General features: G+C 44.4%; 1 long non-coding RNA gene across 2 annotated transcripts in view; it reads right to left on the bottom strand.

Annotated features, from left to right (window-relative positions):
• LOC144929507 (uncharacterized) overlaps nt 1-27,373 on the bottom strand; it is a 44,710-nt gene that overhangs the window by 16,195 nt on the left and 1,142 nt on the right. The window contains exons 2-3 of one of the 2 annotated variants that reach the window (XR_013634768.1): nt 16,486-16,585; nt 15,288-15,424 (exon numbers count right to left, since the gene is read on the bottom strand). This is a non-coding gene — a long non-coding RNA (uncharacterized LOC144929507). Of the gene's footprint in view, nt 1-15,287; nt 15,425-16,485; nt 16,586-27,373 lie in introns of those variants that run through there. The other variant, XR_013634767.1, reaches the window with a different exon arrangement.

The raw sequence follows: 27,373 nt of genomic DNA, 5'->3' as shown, positions 1-27,373 counted from the left end.
ATCTCCGTAAAGAACACTGAGCCCAGGGGCCTCTCCATGGAACCATTCAATATTCCCTTTTATAGTATTTGGCATGAATACATCAGAGTTCATTCAGCTTCAATTAACTCATGGGTTGGAGCTTGCTCTTGAACAATGAGAAAAGATGGTGAGTTACACTGACTGCTAGGGTACAGACTCTTTGGACAAATCTCAGAAACTCTTACTACAAAATATGTACTGGCTGTTCTCTAAGCCCAAGGAACACACTGCTTCAGATTTCAATATTTGTATTCATAGAGCTGACTAAAAGGCTCTTTCAGAACATTCTCCTGCTTGGCACCAGAGCCAGCAACAGGCATGGGGAACTGGGATTTGTTTATAGAAAGAAAGCGTAATGCTGTTGTAAGGTACCAGATTGGCAGCACCAGACTATTATAGATGGCCCAAACTCAAAAGCCTGGATGGATTCTAAAATGTCCTGAACACTGACAGTTCAGCTCCACAGCTGAGCTTTACAATTTGGCGCACACTGAAAAGTTAAACTCCCTGTTTAGCCACAATTACCCTAGCTCAAGATCCCGGCCTAGATTCATTAATGGATTTTAGGCCTGAAGGGACCATTTGTTATCTAGTCTGACCCCCTTGTGACACGCTGTACCCCATGTGACATCCTGTACCCCATGTCCACCTCTTTTATATTGTTATGATATATTTTGTACAAAGTATGCCTTGTGAGGTATCATTTAAACACTCATAATCTACTGAACATCATTGTCCTGTTAAAATGTGTGTATCCACATTGTATGTGGAGCTAGGAGATTTTACTTATGATTTTTTCTGAAAGATACTGTAGTTCTGGGGAGAACATTTTTTCAAAGACAAAGGCCACACCAGCTAGGTGCTTAAAGGCCATTATCCATTTAATTGGAGATTCACCAGGAGGGGAGTTATAAACAAAGTATTTACAATTCACCTGAAGGACTGGTGGCAGAGCATTTATGCAATGGAACTGTTGACCGCATGACCTAGGAAAGATTTTCCAGTACAAAGCATCAGAATATAAGAAAGGGGGGAAAGGCCACCTCTCCCTCCCCTTATTCTATTCACAGCAGCAAGATCACTTGAAAGACAAGAGGAGCATCATTAAACGATGGGGAAGGGTCCTGTCTGGAATGCTTCCCAGCTAGCACAGACTGCTGTAAGTTTTTGGGTGAGATAAATCTTTTTGCTTTCAAATCGTATTTAGCTTGGTAAAGGTTAGGAATTAGATTGCAGTTTTATCATTTTATTTCCTTTGTAACCAATGCTGACATTTATGCCTTAACACTTGCCATCATTTAAAACCTATCTTTCTCTAATTAATAAACTTGTTTTGCTTTTTTACCAGAACCAGTATGTTTGATTGAACTGTTTGGGGAATCTCTGCCCAGGTTAACAAAGTGTGGTGCATATTCATTTCCTCTGACGAAAGGATGGACTATTAATAAGCTTACATTGTTCAGTAGAGCATTTGACAGTGCAAGATGTACATTTCTCAGGTGCAAGGCTGGGACTAAGAATTTGTGGGTGTTGCCCTAGATGTAATTCATGAATGACTGGGAGAGCATTCATGTAACTTAGCTGGGCGTGACTTTACATGCTAATGGCTGGGAGTGATCAGAGCCTGGACAGATCTACTTTTCACTAGCAAAGCAGTGAAAAAGGCACCTTGGACCGGAGAGTTAAAGGGACACAGCGATTCAACAGTCCAGATTGTACCCTGGGGGATGTTACACCCTTGTATAACACAGACCAGAGAATGTCATCCAGTTACTCCTGTACTAAGCCCAATAACTTATGTTTGACTGGCCTGGAAACACTGGGTATGTCTGCACTGCAAAACCCCCCATGGCAACAAGTCTCAGAGCCCGGGTCAACTGACTTGGGCTTGCAGGGCTTGCACTACAGGGCTAAAAATAGCAGTGTTCCACCTTGGGCTGAAGCCCGGGGTCTGAAACCTTGTGTGAGGGATGGGTCTTGGAGTCTCGGCTCCAACCTGCGTGGAAATGTCTACACTGCTAGTTTTAGCCCCATAGCAAGAGCTCCATGAGCCCGAGTCAACTGACCTGGGCTCTAAAACTAGCTGCTGCAGGTTTGTTGGGGGTTTTTGCAGCATAAATGTACCCATTGAGTCTTGCACCAGCGCCAGGTCTAAGATCAGGTACCTTGTGAGCCAGCAAGGCTAGAAGTTGGAACTTTATACTCGAGGTATGGGCAGGCTCCTAGCTTGCTAATCGGATACACAGCACTAACTTCTAACCCTGCTAGGTCCCCAGGTGTCGGGTTTTACCACAGCAACATTATATTTAGAAACCCTATTTTAGGTCACCTTTGAGTTTTCTAATATATATATTGGCTATAATTTTCCTCTTCAACCAAAGCATTTCCAGTTGGGCTCAAGACAGCCTGGTTCCTCTGTAAAATGGCTCTCGTACAGAACAGGTGATTTACCATGTTGTGTGCTATAAAGGCTGTACCGGTACTTGTTCAGCATGCCCTGAATCACTCACTCATGGTAATGCTACCATTCCAAACTCAGATGGGAAAAACTTTCAGACCGTGCCACACCACCATGTATTCTCTCTCTTTCTGTCAGACACACCTTCCTTTGCAGTCTCCAATTTTGGCATGCAGACAAAGGGGAAAGAATTATTCAATGAGTTCCTTTAATTTTAAAATGCATTTTAACTGCCGTCCAGCTACTGCAATGCCAGCGAAGGGCAATTGAGAGCAGTCAGCAAGAAATCACCGCTCCACATTTTTAATTAATAACTTCAGTTCCATGGCATTTCCTTTCTCCCTTTCTCTAAATGTTCCGAAGTGGTCATTTAAGCATTGCCCATTGTAGTCGTACAATCGGTTCTCAAAGCAGAGATGACTCTTTTCTGCTGCTTACAGTAGCTTCCCACTGAGTTAGATTCCAATCCCTTAGAGCCTTTAAAACCCCACTTTTATTTGGACGGTTAACAGGGAAAAAAATACATTCTCGACTCCCCCTCCTGATAAAAGGGTGGTTTCTGTGCAACTCCAGGTGCTGAGGAGATGGACAATGCCACCCACGCTGGGGTTTAGAGTTATAAGAAGTTGAATAAAAGCATCAAGCTTTGCAGCCAGCATAGAAAGAAATGGAGATATTTGCAGAGCCCTCTAAGGAATGAGTGGAAACCAGTTACAATAGGGATAATTCAGCTATTCATTTAACTTCATGATGGTGAGTTTTCCTGCTAGTGAAAGGGGCTGGACGGACACCCCCAGAGAGGGGAATATGGGCAGAAGCTAGGTGAGCCTCCCTTTCGTCACCCTGCTACCATGTGTCTGTAGTTACCTGAAGAGCCCACTTCTGAGCAGAGTCTCCACAGCCCATTTGATCTTGAACCTCTGTGGAGATTCCAACAAGGAGAGCGAGTGTGCTGTGCGGAAATCTTTCCCTCTCGCTGCTATGAAGCAGACGGACACCCCACAACAGTATAGCAATGAGACAGAGCGAGGACACGAACTCAAACTGATGAACCTCCCCACGGCCTCTCTGCAGCAGCTCTGCCCCCGACCCCCCAACTTCGCTGTGGAGCTGCGTACTTGCAGATCTCCCTGTAAGACCATTCTACCCTGCAAGGCTGAAAGTCCCAAGGAGTGCAGATGTGTTGTGTGCAGACCCTTTTGCTTGAGTTCCCTGTATCTGGTCCCCCTCTTCTCCAGTGCAGCAGATGTTATGAGGGCCTGATTTACCAATATATAACAGCAGCAAGCCTCTTTCGTAATCCTTAGGCTTGAAGCAATATGGTTTAGCTCCTTACTGGGGACATAGCTGACATGCAATAGCCATTCGCCTAACTTGACAATAAACAGGGGGTTAAACAGTGAGGACACTTTGTTTCAAGTGGTAGCATTTGTCTCCATGTGACAGAGCCTGAGGTTGCAGGCCGTCACGTATACCAAAACAGTGCACAGTTACTTGGGATAGAAACCCTTGTCCATGACCCCGGAGTTGAAGGTGGAAAGAGAAGGGCCCCCATCACTGCGTTGCTCCCAGAAGTCAGCATTATCCCTTGGCAGCAGGAATGCCTGTTCAGGGTATAACTAAACACAGGGCTCTGCTTCCAGACTCACATGTGGTTCCAGCAGAGGGTCCATTTGATGATTTCCCCTCTTCGCTGCAGGTCTCTTGGAGGTGGCAGCTTCCCCAGCCCGCCCAACTACCCCCTTCTTGGCACCAGCAACACGATCATTTTATCACAGCTTTCCTTCAGCCCTTAAATCGTTAACTTCAATATTTCACATCTTTTTGAAAGCCCTTAATTGGATCCCTCCAACTTAGTTTTCTAAGCTTTTGCCACATGCTCTGGGTGCCTTTGCCTTGGACTCTCTTTTATCTGATCTTAAATTAAGATCTGTTCCATGGCCCATATGCCTCTAATGGATTTTCTGGTTAAGGGTAAGTGAATGTATAATTCAGCCACAAGGTTTTTCATAAAAGTGCAGTCTTAGAATAGATTAAAAGCCGCTAGCTTCTATTAATGCAACCCCCTTTTTGAATCGACAGCTTCAGAGAAGTTTGATAGAGACAGGCCTCTCTCTGTATTCCTTACTTTCATCTCCAGGAGAAATCTCTCACAGTTTCAATAAGAGTCACAGTTCTTTAATTTTTCTATTTTCACTTCAGCAACTTGCAGCTCAAACATGGAGAAGCTGGCGTGATGCCCCACTCTGCCACGCTATTTGTAGACTCCAAAAATTACATTTTAATTGAGGGGGTAACTTCTGTTTTCACAGTCAATTTCAGAGCCTGCCCTTGCCCCATTCACCCTCCCAAGCATTTCAAGAGTCACAGGGAACCCCAGGAGAAGGGAGCAGCCACAGGTAAAGGGTGAAAAGTAAGCCCATGGCTGGCTCCTACACAGCAGAGCCTTTCAGCCTCAATCAACATCATTTACTTGGTTTGTCAGTGCAAGGCCACAAGGTCACTGATATTCATACTTGTTTTCCCTCTCACTGAGCCAAGCCGCTGGAACAATTCCCTCTTGCCTGCAGATGAAAGACACACACCTGCCCAACATGTGGCATAGGCAAACTGCCTGCAGTGCACAAGTTCAGGAGTTGCTGGTGTTAGGCGAGGTTTCTTAGCATTTGGAAGCTCAAGACTATCACCAGGAGAACTTTAGAGAGGCCCCGCCTATAGCATTACAAGTTTGAGCACTTTCCTCTCAGGCTTGTATTTCCTGGTGGGTCACCTGCAGAGCTACTCAGAGTCAGACCTATCAAGGGTCACCATTTAGCTGGTCTAGCGTCAGATTTCTCACTTGCTACTACAGTAGTGGGGAATGGGGGGGGGCCTTGGTTGCATGCTCCTTTGCTCTCCACCTCCCATTGCTTGTCCAAAGGTCATGCAAAAGGCTAAATCGGCATAGCCAGAAGCAATGACTCTTCAGCACTGCCAAGTTCAGAACTGCCATTTCAACTCCAGTACCATGGAGCTTTGCCAACCATTTCGGCCAGGAGCACCTGAGGAGGGGCCCATATTCTATTATGTTAGATATTTGCCCGTTCCTCACACACAAGGCCAGATCATTTCCCTAAGCATCACACACTACAGGTGGGTGCAAAACCAAAGATTTGGCACATGACAGCAGGCCTGGGGTGCCAGGTGTCATTTCAGGTACATGATTATTATTTTCGAACTAGATGCTGATATCACATATGTACTCAGTCTGTGTAATGCACTTCGCCAGAGCTGGTAGAAAGTAGATTGCTAGAGTAATTTGCAAGGAGAATTGGTTGGGCATTCCACTCCAGCCAGGCATCGTTAGATGAAAGCCAGGATCAAGAAAAGTTAGATTTCACATTAGCCCAGGAATGCCTCTACTCCCTCATTTTAGCTGCTGAGGAGCCTCCGTGTTGTAGGAAGGGTGCTTACAAGGCCCACTAGGCAACATGCTACCGAGGGTAAATTGATACACAGGACCAAAACCAATAGCCCCATTTTGGCCTAACAGATGAGTGCGTTTTAAATTGTCTGACGGTGTGGACAAATGGCTGCAAGTCTTATAAAAGCTACCAAATGAACGGGCCTGGAGATGAAAGTCCCCTGTTCATCACAAAACAGGTACAGCAGAGGAAGTTGTGTGGCAAGCTTCCCTTACACTGACTTGCTGACATGTCTCATTGCTGATGCAGACTGGTTACCCTGAGACAGGAGTTTAGTCCCCCAAGCCCATTCAGTCCTTGCCCTCTCTGACGCCGTGCCACAAAGGAAGCCAATTAGCATCAAGTGTGATGACGTATTTCATGATATTGACACATCTTCTCTGGACTGAGATCCACCAAACTCATTGCACACAGAGGCTACCAAACAGCTAGCAAGTGAAAAATTTCAGTCCCTGTTAATCTTGGTGGGGTTTAACCCTACCCGCCCAGAATCTAAAGGAATCCTATTCCACTGACAATTCCCTCAGCCATCCAGTCTCGTCCAGGAACCATTTTAGATCATTTACGACATGATTCATTTGGCTCTCTGCAAGGGAAAGTGGCAAGTCAATTGACTTCAGTGGACTGGGAACAGAACAGCAGCACAGCCGATGCAGTGGTGGACCAACAGTGAAGGAATTAATGTGTGGTTATTTCAGAGAAGAGGAGGAGGAGGTCCGGGCTCCCTCTACCGGCTACATGATGAAGTAAGTGGTGAATGAGCAGATGTCTGAGTAGTGATTTGGTCCTTCCCACACAAACTACAGTCCACAGCACTCCCAGAGCTATAGCACAATGGAAGAACATTCCAACAGGCTCTAGGGTGACCAGATGTCCCAATTTTATAGGGACAGTTCCGATATTTGGGCCTTTTTCTTATATAGGCACCTATTATTCCCCACCCTCTGTCCTGATTTTTCATAATTTCTATCTGGTCACCCTAAGAGGCTCCTGTGTGCACACCAGAAGGTCACATCTCCCCACAGTGCACTGCCCCCTATAAATGTTCATGGGGCCCTGCAAGCACAATGAGGGGATTATGGAGCCCCCCCAAAAGTGAGCAAAACCAGGATGGCAGCATTTCAGAAAGAGCCCCATGCTAATGTACAGCATCTGTGTGAGCATCTAATGACACTGTCAGCTTAGGACTTGTGATAATGGACAACCCAGTCATTTGGCCCTTTAACAGAGTATTGCAGACATTAATTACTGCTCCATTACATGGAACACTTTAAATTAATGTTATCCCTTTATCTTCTTCCTGGAAAAGGCTTAAACTCCCTCTTGTGGGGATCTGAAGAAAATCCTCTCTTCATAACAGAGGAAGTCGTTTCCAAATCTGTCCAGAGTTTTGCATCACTCCCACGCCTTTAATAGAAAGACGAAGCACGGGTACTTCTGATGGGTACCTTACAGACTGCGGATTAGGTGAGGGCTGACTGGGATGTGGGAAGGAAACAGAAGTAGAGCAGAAGAGAGTGCACGCTCAACATTTCAGGAACCCTACACTACTCTACAGCAATGGCTCTAAACACAGGTGACCTCACTGTATGCTTCAACTCGTTTGGGGACATTGCTATGGAATGCTTGGGTAAGCGTTTATAGTAAGAGACCAATTTCTAACTCAACCACACATCACATGAAGAAAGACTAAGGATGAAATGGACCATAGAGATAGAACTAACCACTTTGCAGTCTCTAGAAGTCAATTTTGAATCACACTGACAGCACCACCTGAAGAACTATTATCCAACACGCCCCTACACATTCATTCACTGTAGAAACTCATCTGCACCTACATAGTGACAAAGAGGACTTGTGGTTTATTGCAGCCATACTGAACCACACAACAGCTTGGTGCAACCAAGTGACACTGCCCACTGATCTTTATTACAGTACTGACAGGTTTCAGAGTAACAGCCGTGTTAGTCTGTCTTTGCAAAAAGAAAAGGAGTACTTGTGGCACCTTAGAGACTAACCAATTTATTTGAGCATGAGCTTTCGTGAGCTACAGCTCACTTCATCGGATGCATACCGTGGAAACTGCAGTAGACATTATATACACATAGAGACCATGAAACAATACCCCCTCCCACCCCACTGTCCTGCTGATAATAGCTTATCTAAAGTGATCATCAAGTTGGGCCATTTCCAGCACAAATCCAGGTTTTCTCACCCTCCGCCCCCCCACAAACTCACTCTCCTGCTGGTAATAGCCCATCCAAAGTGACCACTCTCTTCACAATGTGTATGATAATCAAGGTGGGCCATTTCCTGCACAAATCCAGGTTCTCTCACCCCCTCACCCCCCTCCAAAAACCACACACACAAACTCACTCTCCTGCTGGTAATAGCTTATCCAAAGTGACCACTCTCCCTACAACGTGCATGATAATCAAGGTGGGCTATTTCGAGCACAAATCCAGGTTTTCTCACCCCCCCCCCCCCATCCCCATACACACACAAACTCACTCTCCTGCTGGTAATAGCTCATCCAAAGTGACCACTCTCCCTACAATGTGCATGGTAATCAAGGTGGGTCATTTCCAGCACAGATCCAGGCTTTCTCCCCCCCCTGCCCCCGAAACACACACACACAAACTCACTCTCCTGCTGGCAATAGCTCATCCAAACTGACCACTCTCCAAGTTTAAATCCAAGTTTAACCAGAATGTCTGGGGGGAGGGGTAGGAAAAAGCAAGGGGAAATAGGCTACCTTGCATAATGACTTAGCCACTCCCAGTCTCTATTTAAGCCTAAATTAATAGTATCCAATTTGCAAATGAATTCCAATTCAGCAGTTTCTCGCTGGAGTCTGGATTTGAAGTTTTTTTGTTGTAAGATAGTGACCTTCATGTCGGTGATTGCGTGACCAGAGAGATTGAAGTGTTCTCCGACTGGTTTATGAATGTTATAATTCTTGACATCTGATTTGTGTCCATTTATTCTTTTACGTAGAGACTGTCCAGTTTGACCAATGTACATGGCAGAGGGGCATTGCTGGCACATGATGGCATATATCACATTGGTGGATGTGCAGGTGAACGAGCCTCTGATAGTGTGACTGATGTTATTAGGCCCTGTGATGGTGTCCCCTGAATAGATATGCGGGCACAGTACTATATAGAAATAAAATAATTGCAGTCGGTTGGCATAGTGCTTTCCGCCGACAGCTCTCAAAGCATTGTACAAAGGGGGATACACATTGGAGGCAGAGATGTTAAAATTACTTGTTTAAGGTTGTGACATCTAGCAAGTCAGTGGAATAAAAGCCAGGTCTTGACTGTCAGTCCAGCATTCAATGCACTGGAGCACGCTGCCTCCTCATTAAGACAATGCCAAGAAGCTAACAACGGTACATCCTGATTGACTTGGTTTACCCAACACAGCGAGATGGCAGGGGATGGCCACAGAAGACCTGACAAGGAGGCAAAGGCAGAGTGTACAGCTCAGAAAACATCTAGCTCCAAAGACCATCCATAAAAATAAACATTTAATGCCCTTTTTATCTCAAGTTCTTTCTGATAATGACGTTTCATAGCACTACAGGGATCAGAGTCTTTGTTTGGCTCAGCTGATCAAGGTTATAGCCATTAAAATGCTCTCCAGATACAAGCAGATCTCCATGTTGCCTGCCAGTATAACAGGAGTCCTACACTCTCTCCCCCTACTCCTACCCCCAATTTCTTTGGTAAGTGCATTTAGTGGTCATTTGAACAAAGGACTGAATGACACTGGCTTTGTTCCAGTGTAATGTTGGGCACCTCACAAAGCAGAGAAGCACCATTGGGCTGAACTGTGTAGTGAGGTTGCAAAGAACCTCAGTGGAAGACACCCGAGCTCCCTTTCACTTGTGATTCAAGAGAGAATCTCAGAGGGGAACTACCTGTGGATCCCATCCCTGAGCTGGAACTGAAGTTGTGTGATGCAGACGATACTGAGGGCATCCCTTGCTGCTTAGGTTGCAGTGATGAGGAAACCCAGCACAGATGCAGTTATTTGCAATTCTCCATCAGGGAAGCTGACTACACACACCTATAACAAAATGCCTTTTGCTGTAATATTTTGGGGCCAGGCATTGGTACAACGGAGGCAACATTTTATCCCTGCTTCAAAGCAGCTCCCACAACATCCCACTATCCTCGTACAGCCTGTGTCCTAGTGGGAAGGACATACTGTACAGCTTCCTTGTTGCAAGTGTTGGAAGTATGAAAAAATGTAGGCCTGCTCAGATGAGAGCGGCAGATTCTTCCTACACCCATTTTTTCATGGTCTGTGCGTATAAAAAAATCTTCTGTATTTTCCACAGTGTGCAGCCGATGAAGTGAGCTGTAGCTCACGAAAGCTTATGCTCAAATAAATTGGTTAGTCTCTAAGGTTCCACAAGTACTCCTTTTCTTTTTGCAAATACAGACTAACACGGCTGTTACTCTGAAACCAGTGAGATGGTGCATTTTCTTTTCAGCTCCAATGATTACCCAGCATTAAGGCTGATTTTGAAAACTATTAATGCACCCAAATACACTGTCAAACACAGAACAGGCGGCTAATGAGTTCTGACTGGTGGAAACATGCCATTAGCAGCTAGGAACAACCTTCCTGTCTTAGATCCTCCAGCTCTAGGTGTACTGGGCCCTGTGAAGAGTAAGTACATCCAAAAGCAATTCATTCAGCTCTATGATTTGAAAGTTTCACCTGGATAATTAACACAGCACAATCCTGCAGCAGAGTGGTTAAACCGAGCAGAAGGCATGAGAATTCCAGCTTAACTCTCTCCTTAAGGGCTCAGGATATTTTTTAGGAAGCATAGAACCACCCCTGTTTGGCAATTCCTAGCCCCAAAGAGACACATTAAAAAAAAAAGGAGGGTTGGCTTAATGGCTTTAACAGAAGATCACCCTTCTTTGCTTTGTTTGTGTGCAGCAAGAATGTTATTCTGTGTACGCATTATTTGGGTTCATTACATGTCTTCAGCATTTAGAAGGGATTGGGGGCAGGGCTGGGATTCAGGACTCCTGGGTTCTGCCTCCACAGTCACATGCTACGCAGCCTTGGGTGTGTCCCTTCCCCTCTCTGTGCCTAACCGTAAAATGGGTACATCAATATTTAATTCCCAACCCCACAGTGGGCTGGTGAGGATTCATTCATGGTTTGATCCTGCTCCCATTGCTCTTGTTCAGCACTCCATGGTTCTATTTGCTGGGGATCACTGAAGGGGACACTGAAGGTCACTGCCTAAGCCAGCAGACCAATGCTAATTTACACCAGTGAGGATCCGCCTCTCACTCCCCTCTCATCAGGACCCCAGTTCAGCTAAGCACATGCTGTTATCACACTGAGGACAATGAGACTTTAGCATATGCTTAAGTGCTTTACCCAGTCAGGGCCTAGTTCTGGAAACATTTTTTAAAACTGCAAGCATGGGACTAATTGATGATTAGTTACCTCTCCAAGTTACAACTTGATGCTGGGCTGAAGCTGCATGAAGTACGATGTGACTTGCCGAAGGAGAATTTGTACTTATGTAAAAATCAATGAGCTCTTAAAAACTGTATTAAAAAGAGCTAAGCTGCACTAACTTGGATCTTTATGACATTAAGTACGTCAAGCAATTCTCAATTACGAAGTGAATGTTATTTAAGTTAACATGTCGTATTCGATTTACAATAAATTAGGATATAAACTCTCCAAAATATAGCTGATGAACATGGTGGCAAGGAGGCGATGGACATCTGATCCTGGGGTTAAACTGATTCCAGCCATATATACGTAAATCCTGCTTTTCTGAATCTCCAAGTTATGTACCTAATCCTCTAGCCCCAATACAGACTGTAACCATTAGCTTGTCCCTAGAGATCCCCCACGTCACTCATTCTTCATTTTGGAACCAGACTTCTTCTGAAGAGCTCCCACATGGTGCTCCTGCTTCACACTGAGCACTGCTGCCCAGGAAGTGGTACTTTCCCAGAGGGAGCAGTTCCCATTAGGGAGGCATTACATACATGAAATCCAGTAATGGAAGTACAGTATGGGTGGTCCAAACTCTGCCCCTGGTGCACCAGAGCCTCTTCACTGAAGTTGATGGAATTGCAACAGAGTAAATGGGCTCAGGCATGTAATAGAAAAGGCTTGCTAGGGACCTGCTGTTGAAGGACAGTCGGTGAAGGGAGCGTATGGGAGTTAGAGATGGTGCTTGATGTGAAATGCTGCTTGTCAGATTTGACATTACACCTCAATAATTATATCTGTTTTAAGGAGATGGAGTTTGCTGACAGTGAATGATGGCCATTAAAGCAGGAATAAACCTGCTGGGAAAATTTGTCCAAATCAGTTTAACTGGGCTGTGCTTGTTGTTCGGATTATTATAGCTTGTGACAACTCACCCACTGAAATTATTTTTTCTTTTTAAGTCCTTTCTCCTTACCTCCTGTCGCACAAGCTGTGAACACTGTTGTTCCTGACTCAAAATTACTTTTGGCCAGGCCCAGCTGGGGGCCAAATTCAAGCTTGCCAGTGCCTCGCCCCGGTGAAGCCCACGTTGTATTGTGCTCTGAATCACAAAGCAATTTCAGGACATGCAAGGTGGCTTCATGCCATCATTTAGGAAGCACCTGCTCATGTACTTAGTGGCATAAGGAAATGCTTCTTTTTTGATCACTGGACACTGAGACATATGCTCACCCTGACAGACAGAATGTGCATGTAAGGACGCAGTCAGACTGCCCATGCACTTTGTCCCTTTCCTCTATGGTATATTTTTTCCTCCATGAGTTTAAAGCGAACGAGTAGGAAGATTTTTCGGAGCAGAGGATGAAAATCCACTAATTTTTGCATAAATGTTTTTGCTGTTTCATTTTGTGTCCCTTGAATATCAGTGTTTGCTGACATTTGACATCATGGCTCTTGTGGCAATGAGAACATGCAAAAATTCAAAATGTCAAACCTCTCATTTCAAAGCCACCTTTTGTTCAAAGTTGAGCTTATTTACACTGGAAAGAGTAAAAACTTTAAATGAACTTCCTACATTTTCTTCCTGAAACATGATGAAACTGAGAGTGAGGTGTGCCCATTTCAGTGTTTGTGAGAAGACACTGACAAGAACATAGACTCTCTATCATCCTGCTAAGGAGTTTAAAAGAGCCACGTAACTGAGTGTGTGTGTGTGTGTGTGTGTACAAATGCCAAGGAATCACTTGGATTCCTCTGGAAATACCAGTCACCCAAGATTTATCATCATTTTTCTCCACGTGCTTCAGACATCTGGCTGACAGAGCTGCAGAAGTGAGTAATGAGAAGAACTGTTAAGCTGGGGAGCACCAGGGGTGTCCAGCAGTAGGACAACTGACTCCCTCTAAAGGCTAAGAGAAGAAGAGCAGGGAAGGGAAAAGATGGCCAGATGTGTCACTGGCTCTCTTAGGCTGATGTGTGTGTGGAGTCTGGAGAGCAGCTAGCCCCTCCTTACATATTGCTTTACAATTGCCACTTCAGGATGAAAGCTGCCCAATGAACTAATTAAAAAAAACACTAGACACAACCAAAGGGGTTAATCTAACAAACATCTGGGAATGGTGACTGCAGCACTCAGTTACACAGCTGTAAGCTCTGTACACACACTTGGCCCTGACAAGCCATTGACAATAGACATTGTTTTAAAGTGTTTGGCTTAGTTTGCAGCAAGGGAGATTTAAGTTACATATTAGGAAAATCTTTCTAAGTCTAAGGATAATTGTGGGTGACAAGTTACCTAGGGAGGTTGTAGGAAGCTCCCCCCCCCCCCCAACTTCATCACTGGAAAGTTTTAAGAACAGGTTAAACGCCTGTCAAAATATATATCCTGAAGTGAGAGGAGAACACTTGGGTAAGGAGACAGTACAAAGGAGACAGTATAAATGCACTTGGAAAAGCATTCCGTGTTGCTACTATATTCATCTGTCACCTAATTGCTAAAGCTTTGTGATAAGTACCTGATTACTAGAAAACCAAGAAAATATTGCGTTTAAAACACTTAGATTTAATGGGATAATTGCTTCTCATATGACAATTGATTTTAAATATATGGTTGCCTTTCAAAATACTATGCTTATTCACTGGCAAATTGATACTTAATTGAAGTCACATTCTTCACTCTTTCCGTGTCCTGCACCTCCTGTTACATCCCCTTTTCTGCTCTTTTCCCCCACATAGAAGATAGGTAGTGACCCTGACCCTCTACTAGGCATGCCACAAAGATGAATTTTAACTTGTTACTAAGGCAATCTATTGCACATGGCAGTAAACCAGACACAGGGTAGCCGGGGACATTGCTGTAGCTAAGCCAGGGGTCACACTCCAGCCGTCAGAGCAGCCCAGAATCAGAAAGGCAAAAAGGTGGCTTAAAGCCATTGTAGCACTTCCTCCCCCTGGACTGTGTGTTGGGTGCTGCACAGAATCTCACCACTGGTGAGAACTCTAGGGCTCCTCCCTAGGTCCTGAAAGACCGATGTGGACTTCACACTGTTGCTGTCAGCACAACACTCATGCAGATGTTGATGGTCTACCAGGAGGTGTTGCCAGGTGTCCTCCACCTGTCCTGGGGCATGATGTTAGGGGAATGCCCACTACTTCCTGAGGCTAGCTGCACACCTGGTGTTTATGCTGTTCTACTTACAGGAACAATTCCTGCCTACATTTTGAATAATGGTGCATGTGAAGTGTTGAGAGAGAAATTTTCACTTCCTATTAGGATCCGGGATATGTGAGATCTGATCATAGCCACAAATGTATGTAGGTTGTTGCTGCTGACAAGAATACTATTAAAGTCCTTTTAACATTGTCAGTTGTTCCTATGATAGGTACTGAACTGTACATGGGGGCCATTTCATTTGATTATTCCTCTTTGTACTTACAAGCCATTGCTTACAGTAATAAGCCCTTCAGCGAGCATCAGAAAATCATGCCTCCTGCGCTTATGTTGTTTTAATGTGGTAAATGTATTTAACTCAGTAACATTCAGAGTACCCTGGTTACTCTTATAGGTAGGCATCTATTCAGTGTATGAGATAGACCTTCTTCCCTAGCTAATTAAACCCAGATTCTCCCATTGTTTAAGAGAGAGGAAATTGAATGTTTACAAAAACAAGCTAGGCAGCTTAAGTCTGTTCTGGGTAGCACTGGGCAATACAGTAAAACAGAGTTAGCACAGCAATTCTGCTTTACAGGGTGGTAGAAAAAATGATTTCTGGCTTTTCGAACACAAAGCATTTTACTCAATAACAAGGGCTTTGGAGGGTGCAGAGGTAGGCCAATACTGAGTACTTTTGAAAATCTTACCCTAAAGCTCATTTTTATTTTCACAGTAGGAGTGGTCAGGGATTGAGGAAGCAACCACTGAGTGGCAGAGAAACAAAGGAAGGACAGATGTGTAATAAACAGGCATTAAGATCCAGGTGGTGGGTGCAGTATTCTGCATAGAATAAAATAAAAAAGCAGAAACAATTAGTTCAGTTTATAGCTTTTGATGTGTTATGCTGAAGACCTTTTAAGGCTAAACATGAGTGAAAGTAGCATTAGATTGTATTTTACAAGGATCTTGTACTCACAAGTTGAGATCCCTGAGATCCTGTTAACAGGATGTCATTGTCGATAACGGAGCTAGTCGAAGTTTTTCAACTGAAAAAACTTTCCTGCTGAAAACTGGCATTTTGTTGAAAATTATTTCAAATTTTTTCTACAAGAAATTTTAAAATGAGAAGTTTCATTTGAAATACAAATTTGTATTTCAGTTATAAAATTTTATCTGTTTTTGGATATTTTCCTTCCTCTTTTCTGCTCCCTTTTTTTGCCACTGAACACAAAAGAATGATCCCTGGGGTCGGGAGGTTTCTTGCTACTTTTTTTCCCTTTTCCACTCCAGTTTTTCAAAACTTTCTCAACTTTGGAAGAAGTAAAGAATAGCAAAATGAAAAATAAAATCCTGAGAGTAGAAACCTGGCCCTATTAAAGTCAATGGCAAAACGCCCATTGACTTCAATGGGGCCAGGATTTTGTGCTATCACTTTGCCCCTTTGTAGCTTTTCCAAAGTGGAAAAAGTGAAAAAATGAACAAACCCTGGACATTATACACTATTATCCTAAGGGAAAAAGGGGGAAGAAGTGGGAGAAAATGAAGATTCAAAATTCTGAAGAGTCAGTCAAAAAATAGCAAAAAATTAAATTGCTGCAATCCATGTGCAAGGGAAGCAACTTTTAAAATGTTCAAAAATTGTTTTTCTATTTTCCAACCAGCTCTAACTGATCATCATTCCTGACTTTCCCCTCCTGAAGTCACTGGCTACATAGGAAGTGACACATACAAGGAGAATGAAGACCTTCCAATGGATGAGATGATCATGTAGAGAGTATTATAACAAACAGAAGTACGAAAAGTCTTCTGAGCTCTTTCCCCTCTCCCCACAACATGAAAGTTCAGACCACTGAGTTTCCTCCAAGAACGGATTCCTTCTCTTGTTCATGTTTTGCACTTACATTTTTACTTCAGTTTCCTGCTTGCTGCATAAGAAGTTCAGCCAAAAGGGGTATCCACTTGATGTTGCTCCAGCCAATGTCAATGTTACTCCTTGGGAAGCTGTTAATGTAGAGTAGAAATGTGGGAAATTAATATGAAATTATACCATACAGTCCAGGGGAATAGCAGATTACTGGTGTTCTTAGTGCAAACCCTATCTGACAACGTGTAAATAATGAAAGCCTGTAAACTGTTCAAGTGTGGAGTGGTGAACAGCAGATGGTATCATGTAGCTAATATTTTACATTAAATGTAAATGGCTATAGCAAGAAGTTGAAATCTGTAGGTGCAAATGTAACATAGGCGTGATTGTCAATGTCACGCAATAGGATTTACCAGAGCCTCGTAAGCTAATTTCTGCTCAGTTGGTACCATGCACCTTGGCTAAATAAACCAAGATAGAATAGATACTGAATAGTTCATCCATCCACCTACAATGGGCTCTATAGTAAAAGCTGAGTACAGGGATATATACACAGGGAAAGGAACTAGACTGCTAGGAGAGACTAACGCAGGATTTACATGGGGCTTCAGCAAAAACTAGGTACATCTGTGCTGCTGTTTCCTCCTGCAGCCAATGGTATGAGAAAGAGAATAACGCCCCAGGGAAACCCACAACAATAGTTTGAGCACAGTTGTCAGTAGCCAAATAAGTAACTCTCGCATTGCTCCTGTTCAGAGGGCCAGCACAAAGCCTGTGTACCACTAATGCCTCTCATATGCCCTAATTAGAGCAATATCGTAATTCATAGGCCATGTACTGGCCCTCAGGAAGGGGTAAATTTCACCCCATCTCTGTCACCTAAGCCCTCTGCAGAGTGCACAAAGGAAGCCATTTGAAGATTCCACTGCACATGCCTGGAATATTGATACACTGTCAGCAAGGAGCACCCTAAGCTGTATTTCCTGCATTAAAATTCTCACTTGCCAGATATTAGCTTGAATATCCATGTATCCTCACACTGGTTGGTGAGTACACCAGGGAGCTCAATGTCCAGGGGTGTTTAAAAGTCCATCTTAGTACATACCACTAGGAAGGGCGCTTGGATTCAGATGGGGCATGCAGTTTTTCTAGTTTTTTATTAGTGTGCAACTGCAACAGAAAGAAATATTAAGCACAGGAGCCAAATGTACCGGGATCCTTTAGATATTGGCAGCAGCATAATTTCAGAGAAAAATAATATGCTTCTCTGCAGTACATGAGGGCTAAAACTCAGCCAAACTATTCAGGCCTTTTCCTCCCCCTGCCTTATAATAGCTCAAAAATGGGCAAATGGAGTCCTTAAAACAAGTTTCAAAGCAATTTACTCCTGAGTGGACACCTTGTTTACAACAACAAACTACTTGCAGCTGAGTAATAAAACCCCAAGAAAGGCAGTTTATAATGGAAGTGTTGGCACGATACTAACTGCTTCAGCACTGGGGCCTCTCAGTCTGTTCGGCCTCTTTGGGGCTATTTTTAAACTACTGAAGGAAAGAGCCAAAGAAGGATCCTATATGCTGAGCAATGGAAAAGAGGATTCTTTCCAAATGCATGAGGACTCTAGCAGAGGAAAGTTCAAAAAGCCTTTCCATTAGGATTTAGTCTCAAAGAGAGAAATATGGGAAGGACAGCAGAGCTATTTCATCTCAGGTATGATCCTGGCTCAGTCCTGCGCACATTAAAGTCAGTAGGAGTTGTACTGATGACTTCATGAGGAACAAGATCAAACCGCTAAAGCAAACTACTTTTGCAGGTTACTGTTCTTCACGGAGCCAGTGGATTAGAGAAAATAGGTTTTAGGCATGGCGGGGAAAGGGAGGAGGAAACGTAGCGCCATCTGCTGTAAGAGAATGGGCATTAACATCCTAATTCGTCTGTCATGGCTTTGTTTGGAGGCCAGCAGGCCTAGTGGTCAGGCCACAGATGAACTCTCTCCCCAAACCTTGGAGGTAGCTCTTCCCGGTAGTACAGGGGCCTGGCGGGCAAGCCACAGTTGGTCACCCCCACCATCACACACCCCAGAGTCGTCCAGGCTCTCTCAGGAGGCCAGGGCAAGGAGAGGGGGACCTGGGCCTTCCCTGTTAACCAGGTCCCAGTGCCTTCTGGCTGCCACTCCAGATCACTCCCCTGGACCATTTCCTATTTTCCCCTCAGTTTGGAGTCTGGCCCCAGCCTTCTGCTTACACAGTCTTTGTAGTTCAGGGGGCTCCAGCTGGGGGGTGGGATGCTTCTCAGCTGTCCCTCAGAGTTCAGTTCCCCCGTTTAGTTAGGGGGATCCCAGCTGAATCCTGCTCAGTCCTGGTCCTTCCCCTGCCTCAGCCTCAGCGGTGGCAGCGTCTCTCCTCCATGCTCCTCCAGCCAGAACTCCCTTTTAAGCAGGCCCTCCAGAGGGCGCAGGCCCAGCATGCTTCTCGGCCCAACACTTCTCCACCACTCTTTTTACTTTAATGCTGGGTCTGTAAACCCCATCCCACCTCCACACCAAAACACAGCAGCAAACCCAACGCTGCTTTGGAACCTCCACAGGCTGCAGGTGTTACTAGCCAAAAAAATCTCAAGTTCTCATTGCTGCCTCAGCATAATTTTTCCTTATCCCTCAGTAACTGTTAGCTCTCCTCCATTGCAATCACGGTGTTCACCTAGGTCAGGAAGTCTTTGGGACAGGGATACCGTCTCATCTGTTAAGTGCTATGCAAAGAAGTAATCATGACCAGGGAAGCAATGGTATTTGAAGATGGCTATCAGTGGCATGCAGATAGAGACTTGAAACATGGTAGAGAAGGAGTCAGTGTGTTAATTCACCCAGCAATAACCCACCCAAACTTTTTCTGTCTCTACCTGTTTGGCAGCTATTCTGTTTTTGGCCACTTTTTTGTGCATCAAGCAAATCTGTTCATCTGGTAAGGCAGGTGGATGGAGAATTTTCTGTTCGGACTCAGAAAATTTAGCCCTTTTCTGACAAAAAGTGTACAGAATGAAACGAATCCTGGGCATGTCACAGCCCAGGGGCTTGATCTTGAAATCTCTACACAATGCAAAACTCCCAGTTAAGACAACAGGAATTGAGTCTGGGGGAAAAATGCAGGATCATGCTGCTGGCCAGCTGGTCCTTGACAAGAGTGCCCTCTGCTGGCCACCAAAAGGGCAGCATCCACTTAAAATAGCTGTTCCTTCAGCTTAACAGGAGGCAGTAGTTGAGGAACTTTTTGCGAATACAGACTAACACAGCTGTTACTCTGAAACCTGTTGAGGAACTTCTGTTATCCCAAAGTGGCTGAGCCAATCATCACTTTCTAGATTCATCTGCACAGAATCGGTCTCATTACTAAATTCAAACCAGCTGTGGAAAATTCAGCTTCATTAAACAGAAGCAAATTCCTTTTACTAAGCTGGAATCTTTTATACATTTCACACACAGTCTATTTTGAACAATGAAAATATCCTGAAATCTTCCAACGTGCCAGACTGTTTTTTCAGAGGAATAGAAGAGACCGAAAGGTATTTGTCATAAATATAAAGGGAAGGGTAAACCCCTTTGAAATTCCTCCTGGCCAGGGGAAAGCTCCTCTCACCTGTAAAGGGTTAAGAAGCTAAAGGTAACCTCGCTGGCACCTGACCAAAATGACCAATGAGGAGACAAGATACTTTCAAAAGCTGGGAGGAGGGAGAGAAACAAAGGGTCTGTGTGTCTGTCTATATGCTGGTTTCTGCCAGGGATAGACCAGGAATGTAGCCTTAAAACTTTTAGTAAGTAATCTAGCTAGGTATGTGTTAGATTATGATTTCTTTAAATGGCTGAGAAAAGAATTGTGCTGAATAGAATAACTATTTCTGTCTGTGTATCTTTTTTGTAACTTAAGGTTTTGCCTAGAGGGGTTCTCTATGTTTTTGAATCTAATTACCCTGTAAGATATCTACCATCCTGATTTTACAGAGGGGATTTCTTTATTTCTATTTACTTCTATTTTTTATTAAAAGTCTTCTTGTAAAAAACTGAATGCTTTTTCATTGTTCTCAGATCCAAGGGTTTGGGTCTGTGGTCACCTATGCAAATGGGTGAGGCTTTTTATCCAACATTTCCCAGGAAAGGGGGGGTGCAAGTGTTGGGAGGATTGTTCATTGTTCTTAAGATCCAAGGGTCTGGGTCTGTAGTCACCTAGGCAAATTGGTGAGGCTTTTTACCAAACCTTGCCCAGGAAGTGGGGTGCAAGGTTTTGGGAAGTATCTTGGGGGGAAGGACGCGTCCAAACAGCTCTTCCCCAGTAACCAGTATTAGTTTGGTGGTGGTAGTGGCCAGTCCAAAGACAACGGGTGTAATATTTTGTACCTTGGGGAAGTTTTGACCTAAGCTGGTAAAGATAAGCTTAGGAGGTTTTTCATGCAGGTCCCCACATCCGTACCCTAGAGTTCAGAGTGGGGGAGGAACCTTGACAGTATTTAAAGCAGGAGATTGGCTGTGAGGTGATAATACATGGCTTGGGAAAGCTGATCAAGATGAATTTCTGTGCAAAAAGGTGCTCTATGAATAATGAATTCAGCACTGTATAATGTGGGTGCTTAACAAACAAAACAATACACAACAAGAGGAATGTCTGTGTGGCAGGGACACAGCCTCTGCCCTCATCCTAGGTCCGGGCTCCATGTTAGGGAGGGTACACTTCTCCACAATTTGTTCCTCATCAAGCCCTTTATGAAACACACCAGCAACTCTCTCCAGCCGCCCTGCTGGGTTGTAATCAATTTGGGTAGGATCTTACACTCCTTGCCCAGCCAAAATACTCACTGGCTCCATGGGAGTTTTGCTGGAGGTAAAGGAGTCTATTGTGGGTAATGGCAGATTTGCCCTGGGAGGGAAGGAGACAGTGGGCTGGCCATATTCCACACTGCTATTTACACCTCTGCTCCAGTCAGGCTACAGGTACTAAAGTGAAAATATAGCACGGTACAGTACGTTGACAGAGTGCCTGTCATTCCAGGAGATCCCATAATGCTTTACAGATTTAATTCAGTACAAGCTATACAGGAATCACTTCGCCAACCTGGGGTGAAGTGTAGCAATTGCTTAACGGCACAGAGGAGCATCTCGGCTCTTTAGGGCAGGAGACGAGTGAGGACACTGAATTCAAGTGATACCGCCAGAGGAATCTAGAGAAGTCTGGCACAATTACCCAAACTGGAATTCAGACAGGACACAGGAAATGTGTCCCAAGAAAACGCCATGGGATCTTTAAGTGCAGCATGAGAGGTCAGGAGCTCCGCTTCACATTTCTGCAAGAGACAGCAGCTCCAGCAGATTCCCTATAATATCAGGCATTGGTTTACTATTGACTCTGAGCGAAAACTCTCATATACTGAATTTCCCCAGTACCATGGGTGTTTCTTGGAGGCCTCCCGTCGAACACTGACACAGCCCAAGTCTGCTTACTGTATGAAATCTGATGGGACTACAGTACAAGGTAGGGTATCAGAGGGTAAAAAAGAGCCAACTTTCAGGGACATGTCACGTGGATAGCACATTATAGATAAAACAACAGTTCCTGATTGACATACACTGATTAAAAAACAACTAAGAGAGAACAGCACAGCACCCCAGTCAGATTATTCAATTTTATGCATTTGGCAAACTCCCCTCGTCATTATGTAAAACTGTAAAGCAGGAAAGAATCTCTAATTGTTTTAAGTAAAACACTTGGCTGTAGTAACCCTAAAATAAAGGCTTCCTGCTCAACAAGTTTGAAAATATGGCAAAAAATTAGCCCTATAGGGAAACCATAAAGCAATTTACCTGTCAAGGAACTTCAAGATATAATCCCCTTATGGTGCAGTTTCTTGTGGGGTCTTCATGTTACTTCAGCTAGGAATAATGAGAACAGATGCCCTGGATATTAAATTGTCTCACTGAAGCAACAGAAATAAGATGCAACGTTTGTTTCATGCAGCATACTGGATGCCAAGTAGCTGATTATATGATAATACAAGCACAATGTTTATTGCTTGCCTTTGTGCAATGTACGTCATGGACTAAAGAGCCATCTTGACAGTTTTAAAGAAAACTCAATTAAAAACTCTTGGAAGCAGTGCTGCATTAGTGAGATTTACAGTGTACATCAATATCCCCCTTGAAGAGGGTTCCCTTTACAAGAAATGTAGTTATTTCATCATAATTTGTGCCAAATTTACCCAGTTATCAAGCCAATGTTACTTTGTTCACCAAACAAGTTGTCAGAGACAACCGCATTTGGTGAAATAATCATTTCTATTTGCCCTCCAAATAATACAATTGCTGAGCATAAAGAAACATATCACTTTATTTGGTTCTGCTGAGTTCTGGTTTAACACACAGTACAACATTACACACTATATATTTGGTGTGTAGTGTCTAGATTCTAACTGAAAAATTAAAGCAGATCACCACAACTCCTAGTTAAATATATATATATATGGTTTGTGTGTGTGATAGCTTCTCAACCTCATTGCAGTTGATAGAGAGGTTTTAGAACTTATCGGGAAAGTTTTAGTGGCTAGGGAACTATGTTGGCCATTAAGAGTGTGTGGGCTAGTGGTGAGAGCAAGGGACTGGATTCTAATCAAAGCCTTGGCATTGATTTGCTTTGCACTTGGGTACATCACTTCAAGTTTTGTTTATCCATCTGTAGAGCGGGTATAATAAAGCCTGTGTCACAGGGGAGGTGGGAGGCTGTATTCATTACTGTTTGTATGGTGCTGGGAGATCCTCAGATCCAATGGCATGTTGTACAAGAGTGTAATAAAGTGAAGCCCAAGAGACTGGAAGGGGCTGTAGATGGTGGCTATAATCCTCTCCACCATTTGTTATGGCACTGTCTGTAGAATGCAAAGGGTGTGGGGAGCTGGAAATGCTCTTAACAGGCAAGCTCTGCTCCCCATCCTAATTGTAGCCTATGCTGTAAAATGACCACTACATAATAAAACAGTTGATCTCTTTTCAATCACCATAAGGCTGGAACAACAGTAACTTCAGCAGTGACAACTATAATGGAACTGCAGTTTGAGCTAACTCTAACCTTCAGTGTTGGCGAGACCTGTAACTCTGCAGCTGCCTACAGTAAGCTCCCCACTGCATCCTCAACCAGCTTCCCGTTCCTATTGCAGAGGTGCCAGGTCAAAGGTAACTAACCCCAAGAGGGGCTTCTTCCTGCTAAAGTTTAGATTTGCTGCAAGAACGGGTTGCAGAATTTTGAGGTTCAAGTTTTTAAAGCATTAGAATTTTCATGGAAGCCTGGATAAAGCCCTGACAAAGCCTGACAAAATGGCAACTTGGAAGAACCATGCCATGAAGATCTTGACTTTGCAGTTGAAGTCTGAAAGTCCAAATGCAGGAATAAGGAACAACGGTGGGGAATGCTAGATAAGCAAGCTCTGGTCGCAGAAGAGATGAGGTTAATGCTGTTCGAACTGCAATGAGCCAATGTATTACAGAGAAGGGTCACAATTAGTCTAGAGATCACAAAGACACCTCTGGGGAGCTGGGCCTAAATCCCTGGTCCTTCAGCTACCATGAGCTATAGGACAACTTCTTTAACTGGTAGTAGTCTACACTCCTTTGCCCTCTCTTTGGAGCAGGTCATAGACATATGTGTTTCACTCAGACACAAAGCAGTACCAGCTGCCCCAGAAGGAGGTGAAACAATAAATATCAATAAGCAATGTTCTGTTAGGTTTATACAAGGTTGTGAGACTATTAGGTTGTCAGGACACAAATACTGCATAAGAAAGAAGGGCTTAGCATTGCTACCTCCTAAATACAACAGGAGTTTCCATTTTTGCTCATCTCATCCTGCTGCTGTCTACATACCATGGGAATCTGTCTGCGTCTCAGTTGCAACACATGCAGGATGCAGAGAGAGTCCAACTACTGGATGGGGGACTCCTCTAACTGGTAAAGCCAGTGTCGAACCACCACAAGAAGCCACACACAGAAGACAGCTGCTACTGCAGACAGACCCAGTGCAGAGACACAGAAAGCTGATATATCACAATGCTGCCACCAAGAGAGGGAGAGAAAGACAAATATAAGCATCCAGTAGCTATGGGAATATTGGAAGTACATCCTCACCCAAATGGAGGAATTTAGATTTCTTTAGACTTCAGATATAGGCTAGTCAGAGACAGCAACACACGACAGGCCAGAGATTTAAAAAATGAATCCTGACATTTTGACATCCTATGCAACTCCTCAAGAATCATAGAATATCAGGATTGGAAGGGACCTCAGGAGGTCATCTAGTCCAACCCCCTGCTCAAAGCAGGACCAATCTTCAACTAAATCATCCCAGCTAGGGCTTTGTCAAGCTTGACCTTAAAAACTTCTAAGGAAGGAGATTCCACCACCTCCCTAGGTAACGCATTCCAGTGTTTCACCACCCTCCTAGTGAAAAAGTTTTTCCTAATATCCAGCCTAAACCTCCCTCACTGCAACTTGAGACCATTACTCCTTGTCCTGTCCTCTTCCACCACTGAGAATAGTCTAGAACCATCCTCTCTGGAACCACCTCTCAGGTAGTTGAAAGCAGCTATCAAATCCCCCCTCATTCTTCTCTTCTGCAGACTAAACAATCCCAGTTCCCTCAGCCTCTCCTCCTAAGTCATGTGTTCTAGTCCCCTAATCATTTTTGTTGCCCTCCACTGGATGTTTTCCAATTTTTCCTTCTTGTAGTGTGGGGCCCAAAACTGGACACAGTACTCCAGATGAGGCCTCACCAATGTCGAATAGAGGGGATGATCACGTCCCTCAATCTGCTGGCAATGCCCCTACTTTTACATCCCAAAATGCCATTGGCCTTCTTGGCAACAAGGGCACACTGTTGACGCATATCCAGCTTCTTGTCCACTGTAACCCCTAGGTCCTTTTCTGCAGAACTGCTGCCGAGCCATTCGGCCCCTAGTCTGTTGCGGTGCATGTGATTCTTCTGTCCTAAGTGCAGGACTCTGCACTTGTCCTTGTTGAACCTCATCAGATTTCTTTTGGCCCAATCCTCTAATTTGTCTAGGTCCCTCTGTATCCTATCCCTACCCTCCAGCGTATCTACCTCTCCTCCCAGTTTAGTGTCATCTGCAAACTTGCTGAGGGTGCAATCCACACCATCCTCCAGATCATTTATGAAGATATTGAACAAAACCGGCCCCAGGACCGACCCTTGGGGCACTCCACTTGATACCGGCTGCCAACTAGACATGGAGCCATTGATCACTACCCGTTGAGCCGGACAATCTAGCCAACTTTCTATCCATCTTTAGTCCATTCATCCAGCCCATACTTCTTTAACTTGCTGGCAAGAATACTGTGGGAGACTGTGTCAAAAGCTTTGCTAAAGTCAAGGAACAACACGTCCACTGCTTTCCCCTCATCCACAGAACCAGTTATCTCATCATAGAAGGCAGTTAGATTAGTCAGGCATGACTTGTCTTTGGTGAATCCATGCTGACTGTTCCTGATCACTTTCCTCTTCTCTAAGTGCTTCAGAATTGATTCCTTGAGGACCTGCTCTATGATTTTTCCATGGACTGAGGTGAGGCTGACTGGCCTGTAGTTCCCAGGATCCTCCTTCTTCCCTTTTTTAAAGATGGGCACTATATTAGCCTTTTTCCAGTCCTCCGGGACTTCCCCCGATTGCCATGAGTTTTCAAAGATAATGGCCAATGGCTCTGCAATCACATCCGCCAACTCCTTTAGCACTCTTGGATGCAACGCATCCGGCCCCATGGACTTGTGCTAGTCCAGCTTTTCTAAATAGTCCCGAACCACTTCTTTCTCCACAGAAGGCTGGTCACCTCCTCCCCATGCTGTGCTGCCCAGTGCAGTAGTCTGGGAGCTGACCTTGTTTGTGAAGACAGAGGCAAAAAAATCATTGAGTACATTAGCTTTTTCCACATCCTCTGTCACTAATTTGCCTCCCTCATTCGGTAATGGGCCCACACTTTCCTTGACTTTCTTCTTGTTGCCAACATACCTGAAGAAACCTCTCTTGTTACTCTTAACATCTCTTGCTAGCTGCAACTCCAGATGTGATTTGGCTTTCCTGATTTCATGCCTGCATGCCCAAGCAATATTTTTATACTCTTCCCTGGTCATTTGTCCAATCTTCCACTTCTTGTAAGCTTCTTTTTTGTGGTTAAGATCAGCAAGGATTTCACTGTTAAGCCAAGCCGGCCGCCTGCCATATTTACTATTCTTTCTACACATCGGGATGGTTTGTCCCTGTAACCTCAATAAGGATTCTTTAAAATACAGCTAGCTCTCCTGGACTCCTTTCCCCCTCATGTTATTCTCCCAGGGGATCCTTCCCATCAGTTCCCTGAGGGAGTCAAAGTCTGCTTTTCTGAAGTCCAGGGTCCGTATTCTGCAGCTCTCCTTTCTTCCCTGTGTCAAGATCCTGAACTCGACCATCTCATGGTCACTGCCTCCCAGGTACCCATCCACTTTTGCTTCCCCTACTAATTCTTCCCGGTTTGTGAGCAGCAGGTCAAGAAGAGCTCTGCCCCTAGTTGGTTCCTCCAGCATTTGCACCAGGAAATTGTCTCCTACACTTTCCAAAAACTTTCTGGATTGTGTGTGCACTGCTGTATTGCTCTCCCAGCTGATATCAGGGTGATTGAAGTCTCCCATGAGAACCAGGGCCTGCGATCTAGTAACTTCCATGGGTTGCTGGAAGAAAGCCTTGTACACCTCATCTCCGTGGGCCGGTGGTCTATAGCAGACTCCCACCACGACATCATCCTTGTTGCTCACGCTTCTAAACTTAATCCAGAGACTCAGGTTTTTCTGCAGTTTCATACCGGAGCTCTGAGCAGTCATACTGCTCCCTTAAATACAATGCAACTCCCCC

This window comes from Lepidochelys kempii, chromosome 16 (genome assembly GCF_965140285.1).
Source record: "Lepidochelys kempii isolate rLepKem1 chromosome 16, rLepKem1.hap1, whole genome shotgun sequence".
In the NCBI taxonomy this organism is placed as follows: Eukaryota; Metazoa; Chordata; order Testudines; family Cheloniidae; genus Lepidochelys; species Lepidochelys kempii.
This window is presented reverse-complemented; position numbering and strand designations above follow the sequence as displayed.